The following is a 21,008-nucleotide window of genomic DNA, read 5'->3' as shown; positions in this document are numbered from 1 at the left end:
TAATTTGCAGTAATAATCTACAAGAGTTTCTAAATTAAGCTTATCAGGGTTAAAGAAATATACTTCTTTTCAAATTCTCAGCTCACAAGTAAAACCAGTAAGCTAAAGCTTAGTGCTCTGCAGACAAAGATTTTTTAAAAATACTACTCTAGGGAGATAGATCTACCAATACTTTCCTTCTCCTTGATAAAAATTTAAGTGTGCTCACTGAAATGCATTTGATTTATTATAAGCTACTCCTGATGTTATTGGCCAAGATTATTTCATGAGTAACTTCAGTTCTCTTATAATACTATAACAACAGGATATGCAATAATAATCCTTACTCTTAACATTATTGGTATTTCTTGAAAAATATTAACTAGAATAAACAAATTGTTAGCTGTGTGGCACTGGATTTTGCTGCTTTATTTTAAAAATGCAACATAATATTTTTTTCCAATTTATTGTTGTGAGCCAACAAAAATAAGCACACCAGGGTCCAACAAACAAAGTTTAAAACAGTTAGGTCCCATTAGAAGTAACCAGTATTTATTTACAACCTTCTTCAAACAATTAGTTTTAAACTGATGGTCTGTTTGTCTGGCCTGAAGGTTAGCAGGTTAGTTACAATCACATTTATAACTTTAAAACATTGGGCCCTCTCCATTAAAATTGATTGCCATCAGTGCCTGCCAGTAGAGTCAGGAGGCTATTAGTTCAGGGCTCCTGCTGAACTCAACAGCTGCTACCCCCACCCCTGCCCAAAAAAGAGTCAAGGAGAAGGAGAAAGGAGAAGAAGGCGGGGGGGGGGGGGGAGGAGAAAAAAATAAGGAAACTAATAAATACCCAAATATACAAGAGATAAGCCCTTCTGGCAAAAGAGATGGAGAATATTGAACCAAAGGAAACAAATTTGACAGTTATCTTAGTAAAAAGCTTAGACATAGGAGCCTTGAACTATCTACAGGCAAATTCATATTAAGCAAGCACATTGAGACCAAAAGTAACTGCAGGTTGTGGGTGTTTCTTTTTTCGTTACTTTAAACTTCACTCTCTAAAACAAAACATTCACCAACAGAGAAATTAGAAGAAAAGTTATATCTTTACTGCTATACTAGAAACTTCTGAATACATTTCAAGCTTAAATATTACAGTTATGTAGCTATTTGTTTGTTGTGATAGAGTATTCATATTTATGTAAATATTATTTATCTCAGAGGTAACAGGTCTCCGAAAGGTAGGTTTCCATTTGAGTAGCTGTTGAGATTAAAGAATTTGCTATTGAAAGCCACATATTAGTACACTAGTTTCAAAGCTGCTAATAGTCAAAGTACATTTTGCTATCACCTTCATACCTTACACAGAATCTATACCTATCATTACGAAATTACAGCAGCAATCTTAATAATAGTAATAGTAAATAATAATAATAATAATAATAATAATAATAATAATAATAATGATGTAAATGTTTATTATCAAAATGAACAATATATAGAAAACCAAAATCAACTTTTCCTGAGAGAAAAATCCACAAATTTCTCCTGATCAGACAATAGCGATCCACTCTGCTTAATAAAGTCAAAAGGCAGGTTTCATTATTAACAGATGGTGGTACTTTTTTCTCATGCATCTCTAAGAACAAACCAATTTCTTCTCAGAAAGTAATTAAAAGAATTCTGGAGAACTTGATAAACAAATCTTCAAAGATGCTACAGGAAAAGGAAAATCACTGTATTTCCTGCATGGTTTTTTTGCTTTTCAAAATAGGCAGAAATGCATGAAATACATGTGCATACTTATAAAAATTAATTATATGCTATTCTCAAAATTAAGATCATATTTCGCTTATACAGTCCAATAGGAGGCATCTCCAGAAAATTCCTTAGAACTGAGCAGCAAATATCACCCTGTAAACATGTTCCTATGATACTGTTATAACAAGAAAAGGAACTGAGGTTACCAAGTTACACATCTTAACTGGTTAAATTTAGGCAGGGTAACAGTGGGTGGTACAAACTCGCTCAGTGTAAAACAAGAAAGGTTCTCCAACTTCAAGTGTCCAGGTTTTTCATAACTGAAGTTATATTTAAAAGGAGAAGTTGGCTTTATACTGCAGAAGCAAGGGAAACTTGTTACAGCCCCTGTCTGAATAGGTCTGTCCACATTCATGCCTTCATTGGATGCCCACAGCAGGAGGTGATTTCTTTCATGAGCTCAGTTTTCCATAAGCTTCTAACTTTGGTGCTTTTCCAGCAAAAAAAATGAGAGGAAAAACGTACAAAACAAAATACACCTCTTCACTAAGCCCGTAGATTTCTTTATACTGCCAGCAGTCTCTGAATGAGTTGTTAAAGATGGATAAGTTTAGTGAACAAGGGCGCTGACCAAGAGTGTAAGGGATAGTCTTCCCAAAATATCTACCTCCTCTAGCACATAAGCTGGATATATTTCTTTTTTCTAGAGTTTCATTTTGGCACAAGAATTAGGCATCTCTTCAGAAAGAGAAAATCACCTGCCCTTCCCTGCACTCACTATTTCAATGCTCTGTCAGATCCTCCAGTTTTGTAGTTCACAGGAAAAGCAGAGGTAGGGGGGGACAAAACATCGGAGTTCTGCATTCAGAGTGTACTGTTGCAGGTTATAAAGTCTCTGATGTTACCTGCACTACAGTCAAGCACATCAAGTAACCAGGTTATCTGCAAATGGCTTTTTCCTGATCTGAGAGGGAAGACCTTGGACGATCCCATCCAGCCCTGTGTCTTAACAGCCAACAATGTGGCAGAAAGAAAATGGAAACAAGCAGCAGACAGCATTTGTCTCAGAAGTGAGATCGTGAAGGAATAAATGAAATTACGTTGAAAATTTACCATTGTAAACTTTAACTGCATCTTTTCTTCCCCTCCTGTCTCCAAGGAAGCATTGTAAACTCTCATTTGCCCTTACTATGTAGCATAGGTACAGTAAGTATTTTTGCCCGTTTAATTTTTTTAAGCTCTGTAACAGCTGCAGCAGGATAGGGTTCTCCTTATCTCACCTCTTTCGTATTGCAAGGTAACATTAAATCCATATTTCATTTTGAAAGGAGAGAGTAAGGATCTTGCAGCAAGAGTGGACAACAGAGAAGGAAGCTTAGGGATACGCTGAAACAGAAGGATTACCGAAGTCCAAGCGAAGTGGAAAAAAAAAAAAAAATCTTGTCAGATTTTGCAATTGGCATTAAACCCATGCATATTAAACTACTAGTGATAACAGCCATATCTTTTGTAATCCTCCTGAAAACTTGGCTCATGCAGATTGAATGTCTACCCAAACTGCAAGGACCAAGGTGGGAGTGGTAGGACAAAAAGTATCGCAAACAACCTCGCAGTTTCTGAAGAGGAATTAAGTTCATTAAAACAGGTCCCATTTTATGGGGAGCAGATGTCCTGCCCTAATCATAACTCTACCAACTTCCCCAAGCAAGGCTGCTGGCCAGGAAGCAACTGAAGCCAACAGCTATTCTCTCCCCTCTTCATTCATCCCTTCCTCTCCATATTTATTCTGCTGAGGAGAAATTAATGCTGGCCAGAGTTCACACCTGAAAGCAGGGCAGAACACTACATTCTTTCCTTACCACTCTCTTTCCTCTCAAATATACAGATTTGTCAGTTGGTTGATACCTTTCTTCCAGTTCCTAGTATAAATTCTTGAAATGTAGTTGTCTGACCTGAAGGATTCTTGCCACCATAGATAAACCAGAAACAGAAGACAGAGTATAACATGAAGTTTACTAAAAAAAAAAAAAAAAAAAAAAAAAAAAATGTGGCTCAAAGATTACAACTGAGTATCCTGAAGAGTTACAGACAACATCAAACTACAACCATAGAAAGCTTCTTTTCACTGTAGCTGATAATCTGCATCTTAATTCACTGTTTATGTTACGGTATTTCTTATTCATCAGTACAGATAAACAAATCCAAAACCTTTTTCCATATATTTCTGGATCTCATTTTACTCATTTTCTGAGTATATAAAGTAGGAAGAGGCAGTCCTAAACTTGTTTTTTTCTTTTTCAGTTTGTCACTGAAATTCATAGCAAACTCAAGAAATCAAAATCACTTTGATGGTTATATCCCCACCAGTCAACTAGAAATCACAGACAAACCATCATGTCATAGAAGAAAAAAAAAAATTCATTCTACTTCTATTGAAATAAATTACAACTCAGTGCACTAAAAGCCAACATGGGTGTCTGTGCAAGTTGTGCAATTTTCTGGATCACCATATTATTAATAATTCCTTTTAATAATCATTATCTTCATAAAAATTAATTGATTGCACACTTGCACTTCCAAATATTAAAGTTCACATGGGGTACACATAAAAGAACAAAAAGAGAGCAAAGAAAATTTCTAATGTCTGAAAAATATACATAAAACCTGAAACAAGGTCATGTGTACTTCAACTGCTTATTTGGGAGTTTTTTTATTTTGTTTTAAAGAAAGCATTTTATTTCTTGTCATTTTATGCAGAAGACTGCTCTGCGTTTCACAGTTGATTAGGACAGGTCATTTACGAAGAATATGCTTGCTGGTTTCAACACAAAATTTGTTGACATAAAAGCCATAAAGAAGTAAAATGCTAGCTGGAACAGCCATTCAAATTTTACAGAGTGTAAAAGGATCTGTTTTAACCACTAGGTAATAACTGAGCAACTTGGTACTACCCCCAGCAGATTTTTCAAACGCATAAATCAATTATTTTTCTGTAAAGTACAATACTTGATACTCCAAATCAGGCTGAATATACTAACTAAAAAACTTTGGTTTGTATTTCTGTTAGATTTTAAAACATGTATTTTATCATCAGTATGTGAACAAGAAAACTTATGACATCACATGGTTCTGTGCAGCACACCACTGTGTTGCATCATTTTGCTGAAGGTGCCAATACAACCTGCACACATTTTATTAGCAGACAAAGCAAAGAGTAAATCCAATTTCACCTTTTAGTCATTATTTAGGTGGATTACTACAATTGCAAAGACATGGAGCTCTCTGAACGCAGAGGAATAAGTTAACAACTAAAGAATATAATTTTCAACTTTGAAATCCTTATGGAAGCAAAAACATCCCTAAAATTGGCTTACATCAATCCGCAACATTTACATTGTATGGCTTCCAATAAAATACTGATCTGCAATCAAACATCAACTCAAAAAAGCCTCAGTTATCCCATAGGAACCTGCATCCTTCTCACTATTTATATATACACAGGATTGTATATACATCCAGACATAACTTTGACTAATGAACCTAATAATTTGGATTAAGTTCATTTTTAAGCACATTCCTGAAAAATAGATGAGAATAAAGTCAAAGATCAACAATTTAGCAAACTACTGAACATGTTTTAAAAAGCTGCAACAGAGAACCCACAGGAAAACATGTTTTGTATGTACAAAATCTAATCACCTATTTTCAAACGATTAAGTTGATCTCTAGCAATTGAACCCAAACCTAAATATTTATACACTGACTGTGACAAGGACTGTTTTGGTCTGCTGCTTCCCTGATGATCACTGTGCACAAAAATCAAGGTTAACCACAGAGGCTGAAGAGACAGACTGCAGACTCTGCTTTTTTGTGAGTCTCAACAGTAGCCACAGGGCAGAAGCCTGCCAGGGTCCATCGGCTTCCCACGCTGTGACAAGACCACCGGAGCTGGGGCCTGAACTGACCTCACGCTGTCACAGCTCTTCTTTGTATGCTTAGAAGGTAACACATTGATAAACAAAATACCAAGAACAATCTTATGCCATGTATAGCCAAAAAATCCCTAAATTATTTCTTTTAGAGCTTCACAGTTCATGGAAGAGCCTTAGGCAATAATCCAGGTGACTATACAACTAAAGATGTGTTACAATTCAGACTTTTGCTATTGCAATAATATCTCCTGCTAGAAATATTTATCCCAAACATAAGCCAACTAAAAATCACCCTTTCTCCTTATGGTTCTGCCCCAACTGCCTCCTAAACTGGAAGCTTATTTGCAAGGAGGGAACCAGGTGAGCAAACTGTCATTGCCAGTCTGTATATTGGTCAGCAGATGGTGCCATAACAGTTCTAAAAAATCAGTAGCACATTTCAAAGGTCAAACTTTAAACAGCAACGCTATTCCAATTTCAAGTGTAGTTCCCAAGTTACAGGTAATTGAATGTTTTCACAGAAGTATTAACATAACGTATTTTAATAAATATAACCTCAGAGCCAGACAGTGAATTACTGCTCCCTGACAATAAAAATTAAAGTTACATGTGTACATGAACATGCGTGTGTCTAAGTATATACACATATTCACACAGCCTCTAAGCTTATCTCCAAGAGCAGAAATGCTAAAAAACAGTATCTTCCCAAAGGATCCTGTGTCTACCAAATCCAGTTTCCAGAGAATTCCAGACACGTCATGGTGGCTGGCAGCCCCAGAGTTAATGGCAACTAGACTCCTAAGTATCCTTTTACCTAGATAGGGAAGTCACTATTCAAAATAACAGGTTTTTTTTTTTAGCTTTCATGTTTACATCCATGCCATCCCACAGCTGAATATTTGCAAGCATACAATGTTTCCCTCCCAAATACGGTAGCCTACCTGCATTACTAGGAAAACATTTTTGTCCTTATATAAATATTGAAATATCATCAACTCTCTAGAACTAATTTTTGTAGTGCTAGAAAATTACTGCAAATGTGCCATCATTTCTTGCAATACACAGAATACACAGGACTCACCAGAAAAACACTGACAAGTCCCTACATAGGACAGTGTGAACTTAAGAGATACTTCTGAAACAATGATATAAGACAAGTACTAGAGTAATTCTGAAGACCACTGTGAAGACAAAAAAAAAAATAAAATCAAGAATATAGACAGCAAATGAAATGAGACTGAGAAAGGTACTTCTGTCTAAAATTGCAAAGTGAGTATCTGCAGTCTAGATAGTTTTATTGTGAAAATAGTCTACTATGCTGACAAATTTCTGTAAAGCAACTCTAGGGAAGTTACCTCAACTCTTTGTAAAGTCAAACAGAATCCAGGAATGTGGCTATTTCTCAAAATCTTTTTCCCGTTAAATGAGCACAACAACACATATCTATTCCTTATCACTCAAGCGCTCCTGACTTCTCACAAAACACCTGCTGCAGGCCATCTCTATTTTGTCTGGTGAATAACTTGGTTACTGCAATCCATATACAACTTAAAAGGATTAGTTTTAAAGGATAATTCAGTTGAAGGGGTACAACTCTCCAGAAAGAAAAGATAATACTACTAGAGATGAAAACAAGTGAGAATTCTTTAAATGCTATTTTGTTAAAATTTGTCTCCTGACACTAGGTAGCAGCCTAAAAATGTATAATAAAGCATAGAAACTAATATTAGAAAGTGCTGTTTCCCAAACTAAATGAAATGCATTAAGAACTGCACCGTTTGTATAACAGCACCCATACAACATGTAAAGCTCATCGTAAAAAGAAAACCCAAAACTTTCAACAAAATCAGAACATAAATACCTTTCAATTGCTACATGTAGCCAAGTTGCGACTCCCACATCGAAATCTGAGATTACTTTTAAGCAAATATACATCCTGTAGCGCTCTCAGTGCTATCTATACCATACCCAGAGATAACGGGAATCTGTTCCTTCTATATTTTCAATCTACAAATTCTCTGGTATACCAAGGCAAAAAAAAAAAAATCTCGAAGAGCAACTTAATTCAAATCGAGAAATCTCTCTTTGCCAGAGTACATATGCACATTTATCTGTTTATCAAGCTAGTTTTGTGCTGTTCCCCAGCGCTGAAAAAAATGTTGTAAGCTGATGAGAATCCAACAGTCTTTTTGAAAAGCTGTATTGAACAAAAGTGACCCCACCCAAGCCCTGACACTGCTAGAGAAGGGCATGCTCAGTGGAAAACCAGGATTTAGTTCCAAATTCATTCCAGCAGCCAGAAAATGAACATGGGTCAAGAAACAGCTCTGTTTTCCTGTTATCTGTCCAACAAACTAAGAACAACACAGTTTGAGAAAAAAATCTCTACCCTATCTTTAAAAATCAACATTGCAAGTTTATAGTGGGTTTTGACTGTCCACATTAAGCCCTCATGATAACCACAATTTTAGAGATTAAAAACAGCAGTGAGCAATCATTTGTTCTGAGCAATGTTGTCCCTCCAATCTCCATTCCCTTCCTTCCACCCCATCCCACCTCACCAAATGGCTGTTTCTCTAACAGTGCCACATATTCCACTGAAGCACAGGCAAACATTTCATTTTTTCCAATTCTTATTAGAGATTGGGGGGGAGAAGGGAGGAATCTATTTGGGTTCTGTAAATTATTTAGCTTGTTCTGATTTGGAGGTGATTTATTTCTAGATGCCACAACAAATTTTTCATTTCCAACTTTCATTCCTTCGATTTACAATGTATTCGCAAGATTAAAAACAGTTTATTTTTATACTTACAACATTAAGTTTACTTTTGCATAAAGTATGCTTCCAAGGCACTTAAAATAACATGGTGAATCAAAGCACTTTCTAACTCAGGTTGAAAAACAATGTACTAGTACTCGAGAATTTTTTTTCTGCAAACCGAGAGGCCCCACTGTAATAAAGCTCCTGGATGCTGGAATCCCAGATGCACATCATTGTTTTGACAAGTATCCATTTCCTCTTCAGTGGAAGTCATATAGAGAATTATTACCATCTCACACGTTTAGGAAATGTACCACAGCATGCAAAAGAGGGAAATAACCGCGATACCAGGATTCAAGGTCAGGAAAAAGAAATGAGAAGCGACTAGTCTGGGCTTTTGGTAGAACACTAGTCACAGACCCCTACAAGCAGAACACATTTGCAAGTAATTTTCATAAGGAGATATAACCATTAACTTTATTTCACTGGTATGTCAAGGCTGAATGTCATACAGATGCAGACGCTACTGAGAACACATTCAAAATGCCTGTTAGCTTTTTATTTCAGCTAATCCAACTGAGGAACAATGGCCAGAAACCAACTGACAAATGCATTAAGACAGTTTGCTCTGTCATGTACAAGAACAGAGTTCAATAGACAAATGTTGTTTACAAAGCTTCAGGGTGTAAACAGCGGCACAGAAGTGCCTTTTTTGGCAGCAACATTCTGTATTTCAACTTTAAAGTGCACTTCAGCATTTTTGCAGTTGTCAAATACAAGCACTATAGAGAGAACAGTTCTCTTTGGCAAGCCAGTTTAACAGTACTGGTTGATGTTTGCACATTACTGAGGGAAAAAAAAAACTTGGAAAAAGTGACCTGAAAGTTATAAATTATTTTATACAGGTGACAGGTGTAGAATCATGTCCTGCTACTATTTTTTTTAATGTCAATTTTCCTGAATCATGATGCAAGTTGAAATACAAAAATTGATACTGCCATCACTTCCTACCGATAACGAAGTCAATTTCAAATACTTGGTTAAATGGCATCCCTGGCAATTAATCTTAAACAACCTTAATCCAAATTCCAAATAAGTGCAAAGTTTCAAGCTATACAGCGAAGTATTTCTGGATTTCTGCAGGTAAGTTGCAGCTGTCTCTTTGCTGGGTATGTTGCTACCAGTATGTGAATCAACTTTTGAAGGACCTGCAGAAATCCTGACACACATGCAAGTAAACAAATCTAGGCTATTAATTGTACAGTATACTTTATGAAAGATAAACAAATGAAAAATAGAATAGCTAAAAACATGATAATTCACAACTGCTGCTGCTGCAGTGAATAAATGCTGTTCCATATTCCCTGCTAGCTATCCCACATTCCCCAAACCTCAGAGGTTAGCCACTTGAGATGTCTTGTCTTGGCGTTTTAATTTTTATGTTTGCAGCTGGCACAAGCTAGCTGCGTCTTTCGTGTGCTACTGGAACAGAAGTATTCCCTTGAAAGAGCAGAAACAATTTGTTCAGTGTTTCCCCCCCCACTCCCCAAATAATTATAATGCACCTGAAATGATATATGTAAAGCAGGACACTGCAAACATTTTCCTACATACTTATGTTTACTCAAATTTATAACAAAGTATTGAAACTACAGATAATACTGCTCTTTGGGAAAGTATGCATCTACTGCTCCTGTGGGAGCATAACATTGCCAATCCCAAGCAACAAAAAGCAGTGAAAGAGAGATGCCTCTTAGCTGAGCAAATAAAATTGGCAGCCAAACCTTCATCACTCCCATAGGCTCTTCTGAATGCTGGTATTTGATTAGAAGAGTGAAAGTATCAGCAGCTTTCTAAAAGTTTCCTGCTGTTTCACGGCAATGGCTTCGCCACTAACAATATTTTCACCGCTGCAACATCTCTAGGATAGACAAAGTGAAATGATGCCCTAGAGGTCAGAAACAAGTCTAATAATACTAATGGGGGGCGAGGGGGGGGGGGCAAAAGAGAATTTTATGCTAATAATGCTGGTTTTGTGCCTGGACTTCAGCACTTAACATGTTTGTTAGTCATCTAAGTGCTTTAGCTGTTTTGTGCTTTTTGGAAGGACATTCCCAGCATGAAAGATTGTAATATAAAACAGATAACAGGATATGCATGGAAGTCCCAAGGGAGTAACTATTTAAACAAAGTTTTCTTTGGAGAGTTAGGGAAAGACGACAGATAAAGATTTAAAAGAATAATTCATTTGCGAACACCAAGAACAGGGTGGAGAAGAATATTTAGAACTGTCCTGTAGACAAGGAAAAACAGACTGTGACTTGCCAAACCACAACTGCAAGGACATTCCCATATGAATATACATCGCAAACTGCAGTTGACCAAAGCAGCCTCACCCATTGCAGAAAAGCCTTTTCATGACCACATACAAATGGGGATGGTGTGTTATTACAGTAAGCTTTCGGGCCAAATTAAGTACATGCTTTATTCTGCCGCCTCCTTGGGCCACATTTTCAGCTCTCATTTGATATATCCAGAGAAGGTTCAAAGCTTTGAAACAGTCCTAGGCAAGGACAAATCCAAGTTGACAGCAATTTATCATCTAACAGTTTTATTACACAAACACACGTAGCACAACATTATGAACTCCACGCCAAAAAGACTTATTTGTTTGAATGAAACACCCAGTCTGCATGGGTTTGGGGGTTTCTTTGCCTCCTTTGGGGCTCATCAGTTCAGGTGCTGACTGAACAAATGCTTGAGAGCATATTTACCCCCAAGTGTACTGCTGTTCTCTATGGGTATGCTTATCTTGCATTTAAACTTAGATCCAAGACCATGTTTGATCTCATAGTCGTGGATTGCCCCCATCCTAAGTTTTCCTTAACTCTGGATTCACCTCTGAAGTACTTTGAAATATAAAGTAATGAGAAAGGGAAAACTGGTATAAGTATATAAACAGACCGAACTAAGTTCAGGTATTTCTTGACCATAGTATACTGGGTAACAACTGTTCCTTTCTTGCAAGAGCATATTCCTGTGTGGAAGCCATAGGTAGGAAAGACTAACAAAAAGAGACTTATATTCTTGTTTAAAATCACATCGTGTTCTCTCAAAAAATCAAGACCACTTGAACAATAGTTCCCAAGGTGAGATGTCAGAGACCAAGAACTGGGGCTCTGGTCCGGATAAGGTCTGGGATGTGCTACTCTAAGAAGTCTGCCTAAACATATGATCCTCAACAAATAGAAGACTGAAAACTTCTAGCACTTAGAAAACGTGTACATCTGTGTCTCCATGTTAAGATGGGAGAAATACATCCATATGATAGACTTGAGTTTTGGGAAACAGTATGAACAACAAGCAAATTAATGTTCAATAAATTCAGTAACAAGTGTGGATACAGAAACACAGTAAAAAGAAAGGACTGATGTTCTAGCTCTCAATACTCTCTTCCTTTTATTATGAACAAAAACTTGGGAAAAACAAGCTAACAGTGAAAGAAAGTAAAGACACCACTGGAGAGAAAGTCAGGAGTAAAAAATGGGGTGGGGGAGGGAAGGAGAAAACAGGAAACAGACATTGAAGACAAAACAGGAAAAAAGGTCATGATTTGTGTAAGAGCCAAAAAACTGCAGTGAGGCCAGAGAGGGGGGCAGGGTGGGAAGACACCAGAATCCCAGTATGGGCTACGTTACATTGCAGAGGCTACTGGACAGAACAGAAGATCTCCAAGTGTTGGTCCTTCAAGTGCTAGGCCGCAGGAGATGCAGCAGCTATCATTTCACCCTCACATATAAAATCCTGCCCAGTAAAGTCCTTTAAGCACAAAAGAATCTGTGCAAGAAAGGGCACATGCACACCTCTAGGGCTGAGAAAAGCAAAACCCTTAAACCCACTGCCCTTATGACATACTGTTTCCACAGAAGAATTTCTCTTCAAGAGCCTAACATCTCTTTCCTATGCAATGAAATGCCTTACAAGAGGGAATACTTTTAAGACTTTTCCAGTAGCCTCCTCATTTTTGTACAGTAATTTCATGACAAGTTTCAAGACCTGTTCCTCTACTGTAAGATTTAAACACAGTGCTCCTTCCTTTGCACTTGTAATTATTTCTGTATTTATTTTTAAGTAGCTAATGCTTGCTTTGCAATGTCTAATGGATTAAGTGAAAAGTTGGACTTCCTGGAAAAAATGGGTTACTCTATCCCCAAAACCCTAAAATGACAGAATTCTTATTAGGTCACTTTTGTTTCTCAGCCATACCTACACATCCGTAAGTGTTTCAGTTCCATTCAATACCAAGATTTGAGGCACAATATTTCAACAATTTAACTACATCTTTGGCTCACCAGTTCCTACATAGTAAGCTTCTTTCTGGTTTTAAAACACATCATGAATTATATCCCATCTATTTTTTGTTGAAGAACTCAAACACCTGTCTAAAATACCTATCTGAAAACATGAGCTAACTGTTTTGTGATAGTTATAAAACAGGCTAATCTATGCAAATATTTCTGATTTTGGAAAAAAATAATTTTACAGATAGAGAAACTCGGGCACTATGAGGAGAAAGTGACACCCAAGACACTCACTAGGACAGCAGTAGAACCAAAACAAAAATAGGTCTCAAGGCCCCCTCGCTTACATACCAACATCAAGTACTTCTAGATGTTCTATGTAAGGAGACAACATCATAGTCTTTCATTTGTTTTCAGCTGAAACCCAGAGGTCACTTCTCTCCAAAAGTATAAGGGTGACAGTCCACAGGAGAAGTTTAGTTTTGCTTAGACAACAGCAATACTTCCAAACTTCATATACAAAAGAGAAAGTGGAGACAAGCCTTTTTAAACTGTTTACATTATTAGATCCTCTAGGCGCACACAAAAATGTTATGAAATGTACCGAGTATCAGTACTGGGTTACGTGGGAGTTATGAAAACTACAGAAAGTTATGAAATGAGCTTTTTTGCCTTTAAATTTATAATCTGGAACAGAAATATTCCCAGCTCAATTTCCACTGAAATAACTATTATACAAGCTAAAAGTTTGTTCTTGTCAAGTGATGTAACATTTTCCTGTGGAACAATCGAAGCTAATTCACACTTGTATGACATCACTAAAAATCCGAGGTCAAATCTAAGTTTGGAGGAAATGGACACCACTAACTATGCATTCCAATTCAACAGAATTAGAATTCACTAGTTATACACAAATGAACAAAATTCTTATCCACATCAGGTGAAGAAAAAATTTTGCATTGGCAGATTCCTTTCATGAGGTACTGCTGTCATCAAGTGATTCCCTGCAACTTCATTAATCACCATGACCACATTTACACAGGAACAAATCAATACTTGAAGCAGAATGAATACGCAGCCTTTTTTCTGCAAAGAAAAATTGCAGCATTTCTTGTACATGTCTTATGCCAATTAAAACAATGTTTCATTGTCTTCTTTAACAAAGGAGAATGGATTTTAGACTGCACATATCTACAAAATACACTGCAACACTTGAGATAAAAATTGCAAGGATTAAAGTAAGCTTACTGGAAAAGGGAACCAGAGAAATGTAGCTTAAGACATTCCTTTTAAGATATTCAGATGAGTAACATAGCATGCTTGGTGTGACTTCCAAGTAAGAGTTTCAAATCATTGAAAAGACAAAATAATTTTTCATCCCACAAAGCTTATATGAGCCAAAGTATTGGACCATACTTCACATAAAATCTAAAGTATGCTAAGCGATCCAAAAAGATTTCAAAAAAGTTGAGAAGTTATTTAGATAATTCTTATTCTGAAGATGTATTACCAGCTTGTGTTACCCCATGTTAAGATGCATAGATAAGCCTTTTAAATATATATCCATATATAGCACCATACGATAAAGAGACGTTTAGATGGAAATGGTGAAAAAAGAATTATGTTGGAGCACAATGTACCATAAACCTGTAATGGGAAACATATTCCCTGAAATTCCCAAGACATAGCAACAAGGCTGTTTTAAGCTGTGATGTGTGGGCTTCACTATGTGCAACATACATGCACCCTTCCCACTTCATATTAGTTTCATGTATAAACATCTCTTTCATCCTCTTTTCTTCTCCCTCCCTTCTTGTACCTTCACTTAATCTTATTTACTTTTTTTAGAATCTTCCTGATTATCAATTAAGTCCTATGCCTTCCACTCTTAATTCCATCACCGTTGCTAGAAAGCCAGCATGCCAAACCATGTCAAAAGCCTGGCTTACATCCAGACAGTTTAGCATCTCACCTGAACAAAAAGAACATAAGCGATTCAATATGCCAGCAGGATTTTTCTTTCAAATCATATCCACATGAGAACAAGCAAAATCAGCTGTTCACAAAATTATGTGAATGCCTTTATTTGCTAACTGATCAAAAACAAACAAACAAAGAAATCAAATGTAGTACTTAAAAGCTGTTCAACTAACCACAAATTATGCCACAGGCAAATGTTCAATATGAATGAAACAGCTTCAGAAAGAGAGAATGCATTTCTGCAGCTAATTTTTTAATCAGAACTATACTACTACTTAGAATTGGGGATTTGTTTCTGCCCAAAGCAACTGGAAACCAGTATAGCCAATATATCACGAAGATGTACTGGGAGGCTGAAACAAAGGGAATTCAGTTCTTCCTTTTCTGTGCATCACAACATATGTTCCAGTTAGTGTTCTCAACATCCCCAATAACTGGGGAGATGACAGAAATCCTCTTAAAACAAAGAGATAATAAAATCTGAGAATGGTATAAAATCACTAGATTTTTCTGCTCTAATCTCCCAAAGTATCTTGTTCTGAAAAACGTGGATTGATTATGTTCTTGATCCGTAGTCTATGAAGACCTCTGCATTCCCTAACTGAAGAAATTACAGGCATCAAAAACCAACACTAGAGCTCCTTTCACTGGGAATCTCTTCCAGTGCAGCCCTGATTAATGGAGATGAAAGTGGAAGGCCTTAATACTTCTGAAAGAATCTGCCTGACAAAAAACCCAAGGCGAAGCCTATCTCGAAGAAAAGGATTGTACGCTCTGTTGACGTTGTCAGTGACCTCCTTTAAACTGTCATGGCTGGGATGAATAGCCTAAGTCACCAATCCATTTTATGACTGCTCAATCTGAGCCAGGGTTTAAGCAGCATGCTGCGCTTCACAGGCTATGTTAATCTGTCTACAAGTTAAGATACGCGGAGAGCTGCAATCTGCTCATGCCCAGCAAAGAATATCCCTCATCTTCGCTCTAATCAAGGACTGTGCTTATTCAAGGAGTAAATTTTCCAATTCAAAGAATGAATATAAAAGTTTCAGGAAAAATATATATTCTGCATTACTCAACTCAGAGCAGGTTTTACTGTTTGCAGACCTCATGTAGAGGTGGTAGAAATATCACATTCTTTTTCTTCTCAATTTTGACCATGACACTATCTTAAGAATTGGCTCTGACTAATCCTTAGTATATCCTTTAGTAAATGAAAATAAACCCAGCAGGAACAAAAATCAATTATCAAAAGAAAAACTGTAAGAGGGGGAGATGCCATTTGTCTTTTCACTAATTCCTAGCATTAAGGGCCTGCGGAAAAAGAAAGAATACTGAAGTCTCTTGGAAGCTGTGCAATATTTCTTCTACTTAGTGTTTAATCCCTTCAGGAAACACAGCAAGAATAAGAGGAATGCAAACAAATTTTAAGAAGCTGTGTTGGAGCAAGTTTTTCTTCTTCTAGTTCTGAGCACTTTGTTGACAGTGATCCAAGAAAAGCCCTTAACATTTAAAAATTAAGTTGATGGAAAAAAGCTAATATTTATAAACGCTGTTTAGAAAAAAAATAGGTAATTTTGTAAAGAAATAGCTCTGTTTGGATCGCTGTGTTTTTAAAATTCTTTTAGGTTGCTTTAGTCACAGGTGCTCAAACAGATTTGACAGCTGGTTTTAAAACATTAATATCTTTAAGTTCATTAATGAAGTGACTGTAAGATTCTGTAAAGCCACGTTCTAAAAATGTTCAAAGTTGTCATTTGAGACATTTGTGAAGCCTTTCTAAAGTATTCAGTCTAATCTCTCAGGAATAAAGGGGTTTTTTTTCTAAAAAAGATAACCAGGAACCAGAAAGTTCTACATATGGCAAAGCAACAAAAACCTCAGGGTTAGATGCCAACTTTGAGTTATGTTCTAAATAGAGCCAGAACTGACTACTTTATGGACTGAAACAGAATTTATTGTGGTATTTCTTAACTTAGACAACTAGAATAAGTATCCCAGTATATTATACATCCTGCTTTTAAATCAATTGCCCTGTAGCCAGTATTCATTGATGAAGTCCACCAATAAGGGGGTGAAAAACTTGTTATCTCTAAGCTCAGCACAGCCTGCGGAAGGGCATTATTTCTCAGGACTGACTAAACACATGGGTTGAACTAATCTGAAGATAAAACTATCTTAAAAGAATACATCCCTGGATTTCAATTGGTTGGCAGTAACGCTCTATAATGCCTGCACACAGATGTTTTCGTGATTTTTCTCAAGAAACATCCATTTCTTTTTGTTCAATAGCTGTTAAAATGGATTTATTTCAGTGGAATGCAAGGCTAATATTACATTTGGTGTTGCCGTTGTGATAATCAAACAAGTATCCACACATTCAAGTTATTATTTACCTTAATATATACTACTTTTATTCTTCACTTTACGATGTTGAATGACAATAATTATTTTTTATTTGTGATTAATGCATCATACATTTTTAGAATGAAGTTGAAATTTGTTTTCAAAACACGGCATAGAACACTAAAACTACATCAGTGAGATAAAAATTTTGCAAAGATACCCAGTTTGATTAGAGACTTGGTGTGTACAAAATGCATCGCTATCCTCAAATCTGATTTCAAAACTAATCATGCTTGCTAAAAAATAGTGACTGGCTTTTTAATTTAAGTGTGTCAGGCCCAGCTTCTAACCAGAATCTGAAGACAATGATCGTTTTCAGGAATTAGGCAGCCCATAGGTCCTTACTATTTTTCCCTTGTTAACGTACTTCTATATTAAATCATCTCACCTCAATCTCTTGTTGGTAAACTAGTTTTGATAAACTCAACAGGTCAAGATCCTTAAAAACTATTACGCAAGAGCTTTAAAATTAGTTTTCTTCTCTCCACTTTTCAGCATGCTTTTAAAAATTGTCAATGCTGAAAGTGCTAATGGTGTTTTAATAAACAGTCACTTACAGTATACAAAGCAGCAAGGTCTTTTCCCCACTCCTCCTCTTTAGTCCCTTGCACACCTATCAGATAATTCCCATCGGTTCTTTACAGTTCTGGCACTACACTAATGGCCTGTCACCCTATTTTGAAGGGTAAGAAGATGGGGTATTATAGATTCTACCAGGCTTGGTAGAAGCTTGATATGGGTGGGTTTATTAGTACAGATGTATCCAACAGGAGTTCGAGCTATCCCTCCTCTGAATTTAAGTTTTGTGTCCGAATATCTATATTCATGTCAATACTTGACAACAAGCATTTAGTTCCCAAACTAAACTACATACAGCTTCAGACAGAAGATGCTATATTACAATTCTGAACATGTACATCAGCACATGAAGTTCTGTTTAGATTAGCACCTAATGAACAGCATCAACGCTTCACATACTTTTTTGTTGACCTAACCATATCTCAAAAAAATGGTACTGCTGAACATAAATAAAAACCAAGGATTTCTTATCCAAGATTTCCCTTTTAAAAATCACATATCTCTAGAAAACGTATGTTCTCATAGCTGCTTTTCTCTAGTGTCTCAAAGCAGCAAGTACATGCCTGCACACACCCAAACTACTTCAGAAACTAACAACGGTTATAAAGGAAGAATGGTAAAACTCAGATAAAACTGTTACATTTGGGGGCCAGCAGCCCAAGTTGCAGCATTTTTCGCATTTCAGCCAATTCACCTAGCTACATCAATAGCAGCTGCAGTCACATTTTTTACTGTAGAATAAATGCATTCTAAAACCATCCAAAAATAGTGTAGACGTGACCACCGGAAAGAAACTCTGTCAAACTTCTTTCCCCTTACACAACTATATTCCTTAACCTTGTGAAATTACAAATATGTAATCAGCAGGCAGGCAACGAGACTAACTCTAGGTAGAAATGAGGGTATTTTTACGCAAATCTTGAGTAAAAGATGCCCTTAGTGAGCCAACAGATCTGTTTCCAGTATGAACAAGAAGCATGCTATATGGATAACACACCCTCCCTAGCTTTAACCTAGATATCACCAGTAGGAAATGACATATGCCAAAGAAGATACAGTGAGTTCTGATCCCTACAGGATACATTATCAAATCTCCATATTGTTCTAACACGAACTTTAACAGAACACAGCTCTAATATGCATTATCCTATTCAGATTTTACATAAGTTTAATAAATTGAGCAACACCGCAGATTTTTCCTCAAATGAAGGGATTTCTTTTCATACTTGAAATCATGTATGTACTTTTAGTGGGCGAAACGTGAAAGGAAAAATAATGACCAGACAGTTACTAAACCAGATTCTCCATTCTGAAAGTGTCTCAACAAGCAGGGCAGAGTTTCAATAGAATCTTTAACTCATTTCCCAGGTAATGCCCTTCATGCAAATCCCACATGAAAATCCAGTGTGTTTTGCTACTTCAGGATCATGAACCCTCCAAGGAAACTTTTCATACAAATTCTGCAGCTGAATAGCATAGGAGTAAAACAGGAACAATTTTGTCCATGAGCAGGTGTGTATGGTAATTCCATCCTGCCAGAAGACTTCACAAACAAGTGACTCCCTTTGTATTGGAGCTGTGTAACTACAGAATGAACTTAGACTGAACACCAACAACCCTTTATTTTAAGCTGGTATTTTTCTCAGCCTCTCACTACTGTTAAGATTAGTTGGGGTTTTTTGCAGATCAAATAGTTACAGCTAAAAGGGTCACCAACCTAGCTGTTCTAGTGCTCTGCACAGTACAGAAGACCACACAGATTAGTCCCTGTTTACTAGCAATGTGCAACACAGTTTAAATCTTTCTCAAGAGTTGCATCAAAATATATTTCAAAACCACCAGATCTATGAAGAACATTAAACATTTTAGACAAAAACGTTGGTCGAGTGTTCCTTTCTCCTTGCTATACTCCCTTCCTCCGTGCATGTTACCTCAGTACCCTGAGATACTGACTCCAACGCAACCCTTCACAAGGCTGGCAGCCCCTCTCCACACAACAGAGCTCTGCTCCAGCACTTGGCTGGAGTGCCACGCACACGCTGCTCCTAAGGAACATGAGAAAGGGGAAAGGCAAGGTGCTGGATGGCCTAGCCCATTTCTTGCTTCATCATTTTTCCTGCAGGAGCTGAAAAGTCAGGTGTCAGGAGGGGATGGAGGCTGACACACAGGACAAGGCAGCACGTGGAGTGCTGTGCCCGGCCTAGCAGGCTCACCCCAAGCAGCACTCTGGTTTTGTATTACGTACTTTCATGACGCACATCGTCTGGTTAAGTCTGAACTGAATATATACCCATAAATTGGAACAGTCATTTTAGGAGGGACATCTTGTGTCAGCCTGCACAAGATCCAGTACAGGAAAAAAGTAATATATGAAGTTCACTAAACACATTAAGCCTGACACTTAAGCAGCATCTACAAAAGAGCAGATAAAGACCCGTTAGAAAGTGAGCTGTACATAACACGTGCTAATTCACTCTGACAGAAAATACAATGGAAAAGTGATTTCCCATGAAAAGAGTCCTTTTTGTGTTTCAGTCGATACCTGCATCATTTTTGCGTAGAAATGCATGCAAGCACTGTTCTGTTTCTCCCCATCATCTAGGTTAAAAAATAGACATGGTAGTAGAAGAAAAGGATTTACAAATGCTTACTGAGAAAACAAACTAAGTCACATCTGTGCCACTAATATTACTCTAGGTATACCATATCAACCAACTTCGATGTCTACTCCCTAGCTCATGTAATACTCTGTACTAACAGACTACAATATTTTCCCACTTTGTGCAGAACTCCATTTGCCTTGTTTCTGTAAGTTTCATGGGAAAAGAGAATAAAAACCTATAAATGAAGGATGAATGGTAACTGTCATGTTAGCAGATCATATATTATAGTACCCAAAATAAAATAAAAATTCTATTTGTGCAAAGAAGAAAAAAATATCAAAATATCTCAAGACATTTAAGATTATTAATGTTAATTCTTAATGAAGTCTCTAAGTACATTTGACTTACAGAATATTCTGTACCACATCACTTCTGAATAAAAGTGATATTACCATTAAAGTAAGGAAAAGCATGTTATAAACATACACACACACACACGTTATGTTCATTTGTTTGTTGTAATGCAAAAGCTACAACAGCTTTCAGAGTTGCCCTACCACTGTGTGAGGAAACCTGAACTACACAGTAACACTACAGTGGAAAGAAACTGTAAACAATTTAATTGAGAAATTCTGATATAAAAATGAATGGGTATAAATTTCTGGACTAACTGTATGAAAAAACACGTAACTTATATTTAATATAACATG

At 36.8% G+C, this 21,008-nt stretch overlaps 1 protein-coding gene across 10 annotated transcripts in view; it reads right to left on the bottom strand.

Annotated features, from left to right (window-relative positions):
- The window catches only part of EPB41L2 (erythrocyte membrane protein band 4.1 like 2), a 123,598-nt gene that overhangs the window by 74,436 nt on the left and 28,154 nt on the right, over window positions 1–21,008 (bottom strand). The window lies entirely within an intron of this gene.

Source organism: Nipponia nippon, unplaced genomic scaffold (assembly GCF_047370975.1).
Source record: "Nipponia nippon isolate SJK-2023a ecotype South Korea unplaced genomic scaffold, ASM4737097v1 scaffold_4, whole genome shotgun sequence".
Taxonomy (NCBI): Eukaryota; Metazoa; Chordata; class Aves; order Pelecaniformes; family Threskiornithidae; genus Nipponia; species Nipponia nippon.
The sequence above is the reverse complement of the archived record's forward strand: the minus strand, read 5'-3'. Positions and strand labels throughout refer to the sequence as shown.